We start from the raw sequence: 14,363 nt of genomic DNA, 5'->3' as shown, positions 1-14,363 counted from the left end.
CCACCCCTGATTTATTCTTTTTTGCCTATCTCATGCCAACATCAGACCCTGGCATTCCCCTCCACCAACTCCATTTCTGGCCCCACTTGGGTACACGTGGCCTGGAGTGTCTTTATGTTCATTTGTGAAATGCTGGAGAGGCATGGAGACAGTTAGCAAGAGACACCCATTTTGGTGGAGACCTCTGCGGTTCCACCAGCAGTGAAGGGTATCTGCTGATAGAAGACAGAGTCTAATACAGTTAGCAAGGGACACCCATTTTGGTGGAGACCTCTGTGCAGCTTCCACCAGCAGTGAGGGGTATCTGCTGATAGAAGACAGAGTCTACTTGCTTCTTTGGGCATCCATCCAGAGTGTGGCTGGCTCTGGCAAGAAGAGTGAACCAGGAGACCTGCCCTTTCTTTCTAGTGAAGGCATTGCTTAATTGACCACGACCACGTCCTTTGTATTTTTGGTACTAAAGACGTGTGCCCTGACTCCTGAGCTTACAGAGCTTAGCTTCTGGATGTACATTTGCACAGCTGTGTTGTTTTCAAACACAGTTCTTTCATCCTCTGGTGTTTGGTGGTTTCTGCCTCTCATGCCCTTACTCAGACGTGGGTGATGTAGCTACTGTGAGAAGCACTAGAGCTGAAGCTCTGTGTGAGTGTGTGTGTGTGTGTGTGTGTGTGTGTGGGTAGGAGAACTCTGACTCATCCACTGCAAAGAATGTGTTTTCTACTTTGGTACCAGCCTGTTCTGAACTACGTCTCTAGCCACCCCTATGCATTGCCACCTGCTTTTAAGAACCCTGCAATTGAATGGGCCAATCAGCTCACGCAGAGCAGCAAGTGTTTCTTTGTATAGTTGCACAGCAAGCCTGGGCTCAGTAGAACAATGGAAATCTTCGAAAGATGCAAGAAGTGTTTTTTTGTCCATTTTAAAATGAGTTACTTGGGGCCAGTTCTTAATCATATACTATATTCCTCAAACACAAAAAGCATTTAGCAGTAGGAAATAACACACAAATTGTGTGCAGATCACCTGTGGTCTCACAGGAATGCATTTTGATGTGTGAGAAGCTGTCAACGGCTGTGACTTCCCTTTGTATTTACACACATTGTTCAACTGTCTAGTGTGGATCTTCGACGTGGTCTCTGTGCTTCATACCCATGGGATCTAGTGCGCATGCGCTGGATCGATCGGTGCTGTAGCAAGCTCTTTTTAACAGATTTTCGCGCCCAGTCCCTCGGGCATGCGCAGGAACCCCACCGTGCATGCCCAGAGGGGTGGGCACGGACATCCTGCCAGTTCCTTTCTTACCGCCGTGTTGAGTAGACCTTCTTTGTCGGTTGATCGGTTCGCTGTTAGCTCACCTCACAGCTCTTAGGAATTATTTCCAAACTTCTCTTACTTTATTTTTTGTTTGTTTCTTCTTCAAAAACAGTTTTAAATTTTTTTTTTTGCTTTCGGTTGAGGGGAGTTTACCTCAGGTCTTCGGGCTACCCCCCCCCCAAATGTTCCCTCATCTTCTTTTCTTTTATGGAGAAGAAGTGGGGATTTTTTAATAGGTGCAGGGGTTAAGGTAGCAAACTTGCTCCTCCCGACCGCCATACCCTCTGCATTTTTTGCCTCAGAGAGTCTCACCAGCCAGAGTCCTGTCGCCACTGTGCACGTTTCTCCAACAAAACGAGAAAAAAACGTGCTGCGCGCCTTAAAGTGGTGCTGCTTGAATTGGCCCTTGCTCCTGCCTCAGCGATGGAGGCGAGACCGTCAACATCGACAGCTCCGGCATCGAGACCTGTCTCCAATGTCGACTGCCTGACGCCAAAGCTATCGACATCGAAGGCACAATTGTCCGCTTCCACGCCAGTCAAAAAGAAGGCTAAGGCAAGTAAGGATCACAAGTCCGCTAAGAAGGGCACCTCCAAGCCCCTGAAGGCAGCGAAGAAGGGGAAGGAAGTGGTGTCTGCACTGGGTGATGCCCCTAAAGTGCCTCCCGCTCCAACGGTAGTATCGATATCGGAGGCCCAAGTCCCTCCACCGATACCGACCATCCATGTTTTGGACTCCCCTGTCCACCAAACGGAGTGTCCTTACTCCAACATTGAAACGGTAGAGCTCCTAAGTCATCAAATGGATGCAGAGCCTTCTCCGTCTCCTTCCCCGTCGTTGACATCGACGGTATCGGAAGCTCCCAACATCGATCCACGTCAGCACCGATATACTTCATGCAACACGCAGCGTCACCCTCCATGTCTGCAAGGTCAATCTGTCGATATCAACGACCGAGACTACAGGGACGGCTCTCACAGACGGGCTGCTGCTTTGTCTCCCAGACGACCAAGGTCCAGAAGTCACTCACCAAGAGTCTTCCTCCCCCCCCACGCCCCCTTCCCCACCTCTCCTCGAGGACGTGTCCGTCCTTCTACAGAAGGGAGCCATTGAACAGGTACCACCACACCTCCAAGGGACGGGATTTTATTCCTGATACGGGGTGGATAGTAAGGTGGAAATATGCGTCCTGGAGGTCGAGGGTAGCCATCCAGACGTGTTTCCAAAGCAACGGCATGATCTGTTGTAGGGATACCATGCGGAAGTGGTGGTAGGTCACAAAACGGTTCAGTTCCCTTAGATCTAATATGGGTTGAATGCCTCCATCTCTCTTCGAGACTGTGAAGTATCAGAGTTCCACCTGCAGGCGGGGGGTCTTCCTCCCTGACTTCTTCCCAAATCCAACATCAGCGGAGGACAAATTATTACACACCCTGGACGTGAAGCGGGCTCTCCTATCTCAATAGAACCCACCCAACTAGAAGGGACTCACAACTTTTCGTCTCATATGCTCCGGCACGTCTGGGCACTAGCATCACAGCTCAGCACCTGTCAAAGTGGATTGTAGGTCTAATTCATCTATGTTACCTACTCGCCAAACAGCCAGTACCTGGCCCTATCAGGGCTCACTCTACCAGGGCTGTCCCGACTTCCACTGCCTTCCTCCAAGGAGTGCCAATAACGGACATTTGCAAAGCTGCTACCTGGGCCACGCCTAACACTTTCATCAGGCACTACGCCCTAGACATCCGTACAAACACCAATACCAACATGGGACGTCACATTCTGTCTTCGGCTATGCAGTAAAAGACCTGTCAGCACCCTCCTCCAGGTAGGCTACTGCTCGCTAGTCTCCCATGGGTGTGAAGCACAGAGCACGTCGAAGATAAGCAGGTTGCTTACCAGTAACTGGTGATCTTCGAGTGGTCATCTGTGCATTCACACCACCCGCCCTCCTTCCTCGCTGCTGTCAGCTTCTACATTTTAAAAAGGGGTTGATTTGCAGCAGTTTGAAGGAACTGGCGGTATGTCCGTGCCCACCCGTCTGGGCATGCGCGGTGGGGTTCCTGTGCATGCCCGAGGGACTGGGTGCGAAAATCCGTTAAAAAGAGCTTGCTACAGCACCGATCGATCCAGCGCATGCGCACTAGATCCCATGGGTGTGAATGCACAGATGACAACTCGAAGATCACCAGTTACTGGTAAGCAACCTGCTTATCCCATGCCATTTCCTACACCGGAGTCCTTTCTATGTGGAAAACATGTAATGTATGGCGTGGCCCTTTTCAAATACCTTTCACATTAGAGCAGTAGGTCTGCTATTCTCCTAACCCATCTAGTATATTGTACTATTGCCATGCAGTCATATTCTGGTTTAAAACTCAAGCAGTCTGCAGCCTACCTCTCCTGTCCCTTTCAGATATCTAAATAAGTATCACCAGAAGTCAAGTTTTGCAGTATTAGACAAATTAAGTACCATTCAAGTTGTTTTGTGTAAGTGTAGTTGGCTTACCAAATTCAGATGTTTTGACTGCAATGAATCTCACTGACAAAGGGTATTATCATTTTGGTAACCATCCTGAAAGCTTGTTGTCAATTATGCTGGAAATCCAGATAGGAGAATGGGTATTACGAGCACGTTTCCTTTTCCTGTCCCATATGGAATTGCAGGGCTGGAAGAAAACGAGTCCACCGAGTGCAACCGTCTTCCACACATCAGGCTTCCACATATCCTCCTGCCCACAAAGCTGGAACAAAACGCGTCACATTAAAGTGCCTGACAAGCAGACAGCTACACATGACTCACGTGAGTGAGCCATGGCGCATACTATAGCTAAGATTTTAAAACACACACAATAGCCAGCCTAACCCTGAAGGGAACCAGGATGCTCAGATGGTGGAGACCATGGCACAAGCAGAGAAACTATAGGGAGGAGAGGGGAAAGGGCACTAGAGGCAGAGAACAGCCTGCAGATCCAGGGCTTTTTCTTCTACTCTTTGAAGGGAGCCCTCTCTCAAAATAGGATTCAAGAGGTTTTGAAGTCTCTGTTCCAGATTACCATCACTTCCCTCCAGTTGTTGGTCTATTTTCCAATCCCCATGTTTTTATTCACCCTCAGCAGAGAGCTCCAACAGCTCTTATCTGGTCTCCAAATCTTTGGCTGACATTTATTTAAGGGTTTCTGTTTGTGTGTGAGGGGAAGGTGCTCCAGATAACATCTAAAAATAAATAAATTTTTCTGCAATAACTTCTTTATATGTACATACAGTACTGCCCTTTACTACTAGATCCAAGCACCACTGAAACGGCATCACTTTCCCCGTGAAGATCACTCCCCCACTTCAATAAGGTCCCCCAGTTTATGTAATAAGATTCCCGTGAAGATCACTCCCCCAGTTTATGTAATAAGGTCCCCCAGTTTATGTAATAAGAATGAACTGCCTAGTTTTGGAATAACTGCCTTTCTACAGAGTTATTGAAAGTGTTCCCCCAAATTAAAGTTCAGCCATAATACTCTTGCCAGTGTGGTGTAGTGGTTAGAGTGTCAGACTGCTAGGATCTGGGAGACTCAAGTTAGAATCTCCAGTCTGCCATGGAAGCTTGCTGAGTGACCTTTGGCAAGTCACTCTCAACACAGCCTACCTCACAGGGTGGTTGTGACAGTAAAGGAGAGGAGAGTGATGTAAGCCTCTTTGGGTCCCTGTTGAGAAGAAATGGTATAAATGAAGTAAATAACTGACTTTTCAGTAACTTTAGTGTTATATCTTACCATGCTAACTAGGGGTGGTGAAGGATAGTCTTGCTGCTGGGAGAGAGCTTTGTCACTCCTCTTTAAAATTTAAATTTAGCTAAACTGCATTCTTGTACGCTGCAGTCATATCCAGCGAAGGAGCGAGCAGCCTTAACAAAATGAAAAACCATTTACCAAAGGTTACTGCGTGACGGACAGAAATGTGACAAGTCCAGCTGTACCCAGCACGACGATGCAGTGATGGGGAAAGCGGCACCTGCTCTTCCTCAGCCTATCCCCCGTCTTTCAAAGGCAGAGGGGCCTCTGGGAATTGAAAGGTGATGGTCTGATTCTTTCATGGCACTACCAACATCCTGCTGCTCCGTCATGCCTGGGATTGCTTCAGCTGTGTCTCTGTTGTGATGATGGTGACAAGACGGGGAAGCCACGGCCCTTGCTGCTCATCTTGGATATTTTTGAGGGAGGTAGTGGGTTCTCAGCCGCAGCACCCGACTGGGGCAGGGTTTCTGTCTCGTCTGTACTTTGCCACTGGAGCACTAGCAAGGGTGGAGCACTGGAGCACTACCAAGAGTGAAAGGAGGCAGTCTCTGCAGCTAGTGGCCTTGTGACCCCCTCCCCACTCCAGATTATTTGTGTGATGATCCAGCAGAGTGTGCAATGTGGATTGTGAAAGGAGAGAGATTCTGCAGCGCAGAGAGCATGTTGGGGAATAACCAGCAAGACCCTGATAATAAAGCAAACATGAGGGAGGGGTGGCTGGAGGGGATTAAGAGGACTGCATGTAATGAGGACAACATCCTGAGCACTGGCTAGGGTGTGCGCGCACATCTGTTTTTGCCATTCCTCCATTTCTCCTGGGAATCCGTAATAAGGGAATGGACCTGGGTCACTGACTGCAGAGCCTGGCCTTTTCCACTCAAGAGGGTTGTGACAGCGCTAAGCTTTCTGGCTGAGAGATGGAGAAGGAAGGAAAGCGTGCATGGCAGCATTCACATGGCAACAATTTGCTAGATTCCTTCAGAATAGTAGCTTTCCTTCCACTTTCCTTACTCTGCCCCTCCCATCGTTTCTCCTTCTGTCCCAGGAGGGCTTTAGCTTAAAAGTGTAGCTGAATGCTATAGCAATATGTCAGTTACTGATTTTTGCAAAGCCTTCTAGTAGCACCCCAGGGGGGGAATGGCAGCCTTGGGGGAAACTAGGACAAGGAAAATGGCACTGATGTGGGTGGGGCCTGCAAAAACCAGTAACTTCCCATCCACGCAGCTTTCAAAGTCTCTGACTGACTGCAGTTTTTCCAAAAGATCATACCAAGCCAGGTTTAGGAAAGATCACTGCAAAGTAGTTGGGAACATGAAAAGTGTATGTTTAGAGGACAGCATAATGCAGATGTTAACACACACACACACCCCGGATTCAATTTAAGCATGAAAATGGACCAAGACCACTGCAAGGATGCAGCCTGTGTTAAGGAGCTGGACCTCTGAAGGACTCGAGAGGCCTCTTCTGTCTGCTCCTATGGCTGTGAGGTCATGGTGTTGCTCTCTGACATGGGAGACCAGGGTTCTAGTCCTGCAGCTTTCCAGCCATGTAATTTTGTTCCTAGCAAGACCACCAAATGAGTTCTCCCCAGCAAGAGACTCAAACCCACGTCTTCTGTCTCCTCTTACGTTGTTCTTTCCCACTGAGCTACTGGTATTGACTCCTGTGGGCATATGCATTCTTTCTTGTCCAAATGGCCCCCTTTCACCTTCCTTGCAAAATACATGTCCCCTTCCCACAGAAACCAATACAAATGTGTTAGATGTAGTGTTCCCAGTGGGTATTATGTAGGCATTATTCACTCAGCAGGTTTCTGCTGTATTTTATGTGCAGGCTTCCTCCAACTTCTTCTGTGCGTGGTCTGAACAGTTGATCTCCTCGATCCCAAGGTACAGTCTGAAGGCACAGAATCCAGTGATCTTCTAGTAGCTTCTCAGATTTGGATCCAGTCATTGCCTGGATGAAATAGCTCCTGGGAACCTTTACACGGTGCTGTGAGTTCTACGGCAAGATATACATTTAATAAATAGGTAATAAGTCATTCAATTAAGCAACTTTCAAACAGTTGTAACTGGAAAGACTGGCTCCCTGCCAGTAGGATAGTTGCTTTGCAGGCTGCTACTGCTGGTTGGGCTTCCAGGGGATACAGACCCTGGTCTGGGAGAAGCCCTGGAGTTGTAATTGCTGGTGTCAGTCACTGCTTTCTTGTCTGTTGAGTCACAGGAGGCTGCTGACAGGGAAGTTTGGCTTGGTTCTCCTTGAATGTGTGCATGCAGATGACATGTGGAGGGTGCGTGTACTAGGTAGTCTGATGTCATCACGGTATTCCCAGTGCAGCAGCAGGGAAGGAAAAGCAGAAGTATCTGTGAAGCTCAGCTAATGACTAGTTTGTGAGAACAGCAATGTTTAGTGTAGTGTAGTGGTTAAGTGCGCGGACTCTAATATGGGAGAACCGGGTTTGATTCCCCACTCCTCCACTTGCACCTGCTGGATGACCTTGGGCAAGCCATAGTTCTGGCACAGCTGTTCTTGAAAAAGAGCAGTTTCTGTCAGAGCTCTCTCAGCCCCACCTACCTCACAGGGTGTCTGTTGTGGGGAAGGGAAAGGAGTTTGTAAGCCGCTCGAAGACTTCCTTGGGTAGTGAAGGGGGGGTATAAATCCAATCTCCTCCTCCTCCTCCTCGTCTTCTTCTTCTGCAACAAAACCATCACTATATGTCAGGCACATGCATCTACATGCCCAGTGGGGTTTCCAGGTAAAGGACCATTTCAGACAGTTCTTTCATCTGCTCTTTTAGTATTCACCATCTCATAACAAAATGTTCTTGCTTCCAGACTATGATAAAATGCATAGGGACTTTAAGGACAGTATTAATGTACATTTTGGTGAAGGAGTTGTTTGAAACAGGTCTTTACCTGGAAAACTGTTTCAAACATAGAAGCGGGTGAACATGCTTGATATGTGATTTTTTTTTTGTTGTATCAAATATTCTTATTCTGCCACAAGATGGTTCTTAGGTTTGTTTGATACACACTTTTTGTTCTGATCACAGTGTTCCTGTCATTGCCACATGCTTGAAATGGACCTTTACCTGGAAACCTGTTTCATACATAGAAGCAGGTAAATGTACTTGACATGTGATTTTTTGTTGTTGTATCAAATATTAGTGTTCTCTCACAAGCTTGTTTGATACACACTTTTTGTCCTGGTCACAGTGTTCCTGTCGTTGCCACATGTTGATGGGTGCTTTCTGTACAAGTTGATAAGGGGACATCATTGGTTTCTAGGGATGGCTTGAGAGAGAGGTTGCACTGACACTTGTAGCTACACCTGTTGCTTGTGCCCTTATTTCTGGGAGTCCACAGAACAGTAGCATAGTGACTGTCAGCACAGCAAGACCGCAGGATCACCCTGGACATAATGCTAATTCTATTTTGGATTTTCGGAGAATCTGAAATGTTTTAGCTGTGCTTGTCTTGGTGGATAATGACAAGGGATGGAAGTAGGACATGGAGGAGCAAGTACTAGGAAAAGACAGGCAGATTAGTTTTATGTGACTTGCAGTCTAGAAACAACTGGTTATTGTGGAACATCAGAAAGCCCGGTCCTGCTCTTCCCCTTCCAACTTGATAGGAAATGTATGGCATCAACATCAGTCCTGAGACAATCTAGATGGCTCAACTCGAAAGGTATCTCTGCATTTCTCTGGCTCCATATCTTTTGTCATATCCTGAATTCAGCACTATGATCAGTGCTGGGAAATCTTGGTTTCTTGGGTACGCTCATTTGAGGCTGCTATTCCAGAACAAGTAAAGATCCTAAATATTTGATACTGGCAAATTATGGGTCTGAAATACTTAGGGTTGCCAGGTTCCCCCCTCTCCGGCCACTGGCATGGGATGGGGGTGTGTGTGTAGGTTTGCCAGATCCAGGTTGGGAAACTCCTGGAGATATGGAGAGGGAGCCTGGGGAGGACATGGACCTTAGCAGGGTATAATGCCACAGAGTCCACCCTCAAAGCAGCCGTTTTCTCCAGAGGAATTGATCTCTGTAGTTTGGAGAGGGATTGTAATTCCAGGGGATCCTCATGTCCCACCTGGAGGCTGGCATCCCTAGCAAATATTTTTTCCACACCTCTATGGTGAAAAATTGGATCTTCTCAAAAACTCTGCAGCACCAGAGCAAAGTAGTAATGACTTCACTTGGGCCCATCACTGCCAATTAGAAATATTCCTGGTGTTACCCTTTTAGGGAAGTGTTTGGGCACCTCCTCCATGTAGGTATTGAACCTTTTTTCATGGCCATCACTCTGATCCTACCTCCTGCCAAAACAGCTCCTCCGCAGAAGTCTGACAACTGCCAGCCACCTCAGACTTAATTAGCTGTTGCAATAAAAAAAACCTCGTCATCAGGGTTGCGTTGATTCATCTGAACTCTTTGTAAGTTACAGCACTTTTTTTTGGCATTAGAAATAATATCATTAATTCTCTGGTCTGCCCCCGCACTCAGTTACCATGGTATTTGAGAGCCTTTGGTCTGTTACGGATCCCCACAAAAGGAACACTCTCATTCAGCCAGCTCATCACAGTGTTATGTGCAGAACAAAACCAGGCTCTCGCTGAATACTAAAAGTGTGACTGTAAGTGGTTTCTTGTACTGTGCAAGGGGGATGTTTTCTCATTCCCATGGGGAAGTGAACAAAATATTTTACCTAAAGAGAGGGAGCAAAACTGTGTCAGGGAGGAGAGTGGCTGCATTAGAATCAGACAGCCAGTCAGAATCCATCGAAGCTGAGAGATGCTGTAAAGAAGATCAATACTGTTTCACTAAGCAACAGGAAATTCTAGGTGCAGCCTTTGACAAGGTTAATTTTCTTGTATTTGGGAGGATGATTATATTGTTTTTGAAATGTGGCCAGGTTATACAAGTTACAGATGTTCACACTGGACATATAGGCGGGAAACAGACATCCAGATTAATAGATGATGTCTTTAAAGTACTTTTGGTTCCCCTGAAAAAAAACAGCACGCCCTTAGATGTCCCCCTCCCCTCATGGCTTCTCGTTGCCAGACAGCTGCAAAAACTCTTTTGTCTCTTTTGTTGGCTGAGTTCCAGTTGCCCAACTGGTTTCTTCGGCCCCACCCGAGCAGGAAGTTTAAGTACACGGTCTGTTTTCTTTTAAATGTATGTTTTGATTTGTTTCAGATATTTCTATGCCGCTTTTCCACAAAAGTCCTACTCAGGGCCGTTTACAGTAAAAACAATAAAACATCTATAAAAACAAAACAACAGACAAGAATAAAAATAAAGCTTGAGGTACATGCCATTCAAATGTGATTTTTTTAAAAAGCAGCCAACAGAGCAAAAATCCTTGTGTCCCACTTTCTGGAAATGATTTGTCAGGTAGAAGCAGAACAGCTGGAGTGCAATCTCACTGCTCTGCCTGCTAAGAGATGTGGAAGGCTATGTTGGTTGAAGGTATCAGATGCCATTGAAAAGTCCAGGGGAATCAGCAGAGTGGTATCCACAGTCTGTCTCCTAGCTAGTTTGATCTACCAGGGAATCAAAGCAGTTTCAGTCCCCTAACTGGGCCAAAAAACAAATTGAAATGAGTCTAGATAATACACACCGGGTGCGTTCACACGGGGCATTTGCAACGGTATAGGTGCTGGTTGGAATCGGTGTACTTCCCGGCGTTCACACGGCGAACATCTGCCTTCCGTCCCTAACCATTGCAAAGAGCTTTAAACCGTTGTATTCTGCCACTAGGTCCCCAAGTGGTGGTATCCTGAGTGCAACGGTTGTAATCGCTTTACCCCCCCCCCCCGTCTGATCGCTCTCCAACGTTGTAGAGCCACTTCCGTTCGGAAGCCCGAGGCTTCTGATTTTCGCCCACCATTTTTTTTTTAGGTCGGCGATATGCGCTTGGGTGAAGCTTTGCCCTGGCGTTTGTTTAAAAAAGAAAAGAAAAGGTCCTTAGTTTAACTTTTAGAGGAGTCCAGGACATCAGGGAGGCCACTTTGCTCTTGAAACTTTAAAGGTAAGTCCTTAAAGGTAAGTCCTTAAAGGTAAGTTCTTACCTTTAAACTTTAAATGTAAGACGGGGTGTTTTGCGCATGCGTGAAGATCGCCATTCTGTGGATGGTTGCCTATGCGCATGCACAAACTGTGTTAAAAAACAAACAAACAAACCGCCGATGCCCGCTGTGGGCATACAGTGGGCATACAGCGATGGGCTCCGCAGACAGGAGGTAAGTGTGATCGCGTTTCAGCCGGCATAAACTGCACCGGTTCCAACCGGTATAGTTTATGCTGGCTGAAACGCCCCATCTGAACGCACCCATAATCTGCGAATGTCTGGAGCTGGGCAACCACCTCATTCCTTGTACCAAAATGGAAGATTAACTGCTGGTTGACAGTTAGGCAAATGATTAGGCTGAGTGAAGGTTTTTTTTAAGGAGGTCTCTCATAAGAAGCCAATGTTCGGCCAGGCTGATGGCCCATCCAGTCCAACACTCTGTCACACAGTGGGCCAAAAATACCAGGTGCCATCAGGAGGTCCACCAGTGCGGCCAGGACACTAGAAGCCCTCCCACTGTTGACCCCCCCCCCCAAGTACCAAGAATACAGGGCATCACTTGCCCCAGACTGAGAGATCCTATCTATACCTTATGGCTAATAGCTACTGATGGACCTCTGCTCCATATGTTTACCTAATTCCCTCTTGAAGATGTCCATGCTTGTAGCCGCCGCCACCTCCTGTGGCAGTGAATTCCATGTGTTAATCACTCTTTGGGTTAAGAAGGACTTCCTTTTATCCAGTCTAACCCAACTGCTCAGCAATTTCATTGATTGCCTAGACAGCTGCAAAAACTCACTTCCAAGTTCTTTAGGATGGCTGGGAAAACCATGTCTGTTGGTGTAGGATTGACCACCCAGATCCACCAAGCCTAGAATCACTGCTCTGTCTCTTATTGTCTACTACCTGGCACAAACACTCATAATTTCAGCTCTGCTACATAGGGCAACAGGAAAGGGAGATGGAATATTCAGTATGGCTGCAATTCCACTTCCTATGCTGGTGCTGTACCAAGAATCTAACTGGACACGTCTGTGGGAGGCTCACACCACCCATCTCATTGAGCCACATCTTGGTAACACAAGCTAGGCGAGCCCAACTTCCAGGGTTAAATCCTAGATGACCATTGTTTTAGGCTAGATTGACTTGGTGCTAAATAACAGTACTTTAGGGTTCACCATGGCAAGTTGTATTCCCTGGGTGGATAAAGGACTGGAAAGAGGGAGTTGTTTAACCACCTTTCCTCTTGCCTGATCATTTTGATTTTATTTCATCTTCTCTTCCCTCTGCCTGAGATGTTGAGAACTGGGGTGCTCCTTCTCTTCACATCATAACTGACCCTTGATTACCCCAGTAATCCTCCAGCCAGCCAAGATCATTTAGCAAGTATTTTCAGTTTGCAAGTGATACAAAAGTCTTATGAGATGATAATATTGCATCTCTACAGAGGATGCTTGTGAGAATACCAGCAAGCATCTTCAGCTTGCAAGCAACACAGAAGTCTCATGAGGAGATAATATTGCATCTCTGCAAAGGATGCTCATTGTAAGAACACCGAATATAGTATATGTGCAATCCCATGATAACTCAGGCATGAAGGGGCTCTACCCTTATAAATAAATTTGCCCATCTCAATGAGTTCCTTGACTTCTCAGTTATAGCACATTGAGGTCTTTCAGGTGCAGAGCAAGTAGGACATTTCACTTGAATATCTGCAAAGTATTAAGTAACAGCAAAGCAACCCCGAACATCCTGTGCGTCTGGTGTGTGTACACATAGCCCTAGATCCCTAAGGGAGATAAGAGCAGCACCTTTCTCTCTTTTGTTCACATGCTATTTTCGGCAATAGGGTTGAATTTCTGTACCTTCTGCTTGTGCCAAGTTGTTCAGGTTCTGAGATGAGAGGATGGCTCTAGCATTTACTGAGGTACCAAACAAGGAAACAAGGTAGTAAAATGTTTCCTATCAGGTCATAGTAATAAGCAGATTAATTGTACAATCTAACTGGTGATTAAAGAGACAATGGGATGGAGGGGACATTGCTACTTCATTTTATGCGAAGATTCAGTCACCATGCTGACGTTAGTGGTATGTAGACTATGGTTTCACCCTTGTGGGGTGTGTCTGGAAAGTAAACGGAAAGGGCGTAGGCAAGGTGACAATTACAACCTTTTTTTATAGCTCTCTTCATCCTGATTAAAATCATGCTTTCAATTAAAAGAGGACCAAAGGGTGTGCATTTTCTTACATACATATTGTTAAGGAGTTTCCCAGCAAATTGAAAGCTGAGATTTAGAACATATGTGAGACAAGTCTGAAATTGGAGTGTTTTGACATCAGATGTTCGATACTTGTGGCAAAAAGTGTATCCCGTAAATAACTAGCTAAGAGCAAGCCAAGCCAAAAATGATGGGTGGAATGCAGATGTGTGGGAGTTCCCTCTTCACATATATCAACCAGCCTTGGACTGGGGGAGGAGGACTTTGCAGTGACAGGAGTGTATTTAAGCTTGCAGAATGCAAGGTGGGTTTGCTTGTATTTAGTTTCCTTGGTCTTCTGAAAAGACCAAGAATGGATGAGTTTCAAAACCAACCTATAATAAAAGATATAAACCTTTTTCCAGACATAGTTAATTAACATAAGAATTCTGTTTGCTTGACCCTCAGATAACCAAATGCCAGTCCAAAGACTTTCATCGTCTCCAAATGATGTTCAGGCTTTTTGTGAACAAGTAGGTACAGTTGGCACCAATGTTCCCTCTAAGCTGTGGAGTCTTGTGAGCAGAAATTCTACTTTGTGAGCTACTGGCGCTAAAGTTGTGAGCGAGTGATTTGGCTGCTGTATAAATTAGTTTGCTTTGGAGCCCTCCTTCCTGAGCTGGGACAAAAATGTGTGAGCCGGAGGCTAAAAAACTGTGAGCTAGCTCACACTAACTCAGCTTAGAGGGAACACTGGTTGGCACGTTAGACGCTGACAATACTTCTTCACATGTTCTTGCAGTTTTAATGCGATGGGACAGTTTTTTGGGGAGCAGTTCTACACAGGGCTGTAAAAAAATCTTCAGAACCTAGGTGCATTGCTGATTCCCCACCCCCCCTGACCCAGGTGGGAATGTGCTCCTCACAATGGTAGTACAGAGGAAATATGTGGTGTCAAAGCTGCTGCCTTGGGATTTTGAC

The sequence above is a fragment of the Gekko japonicus genome, unplaced genomic scaffold (assembly GCF_001447785.1).
Source record: "Gekko japonicus isolate JY-2015 unplaced genomic scaffold, Gekko_japonicus_V1.1 scaffold246, whole genome shotgun sequence".
NCBI lineage: Eukaryota > Metazoa > Chordata > Lepidosauria > Squamata > Gekkonidae > Gekko > Gekko japonicus.
Note: the sequence above shows the minus strand (reverse complement) of the source record.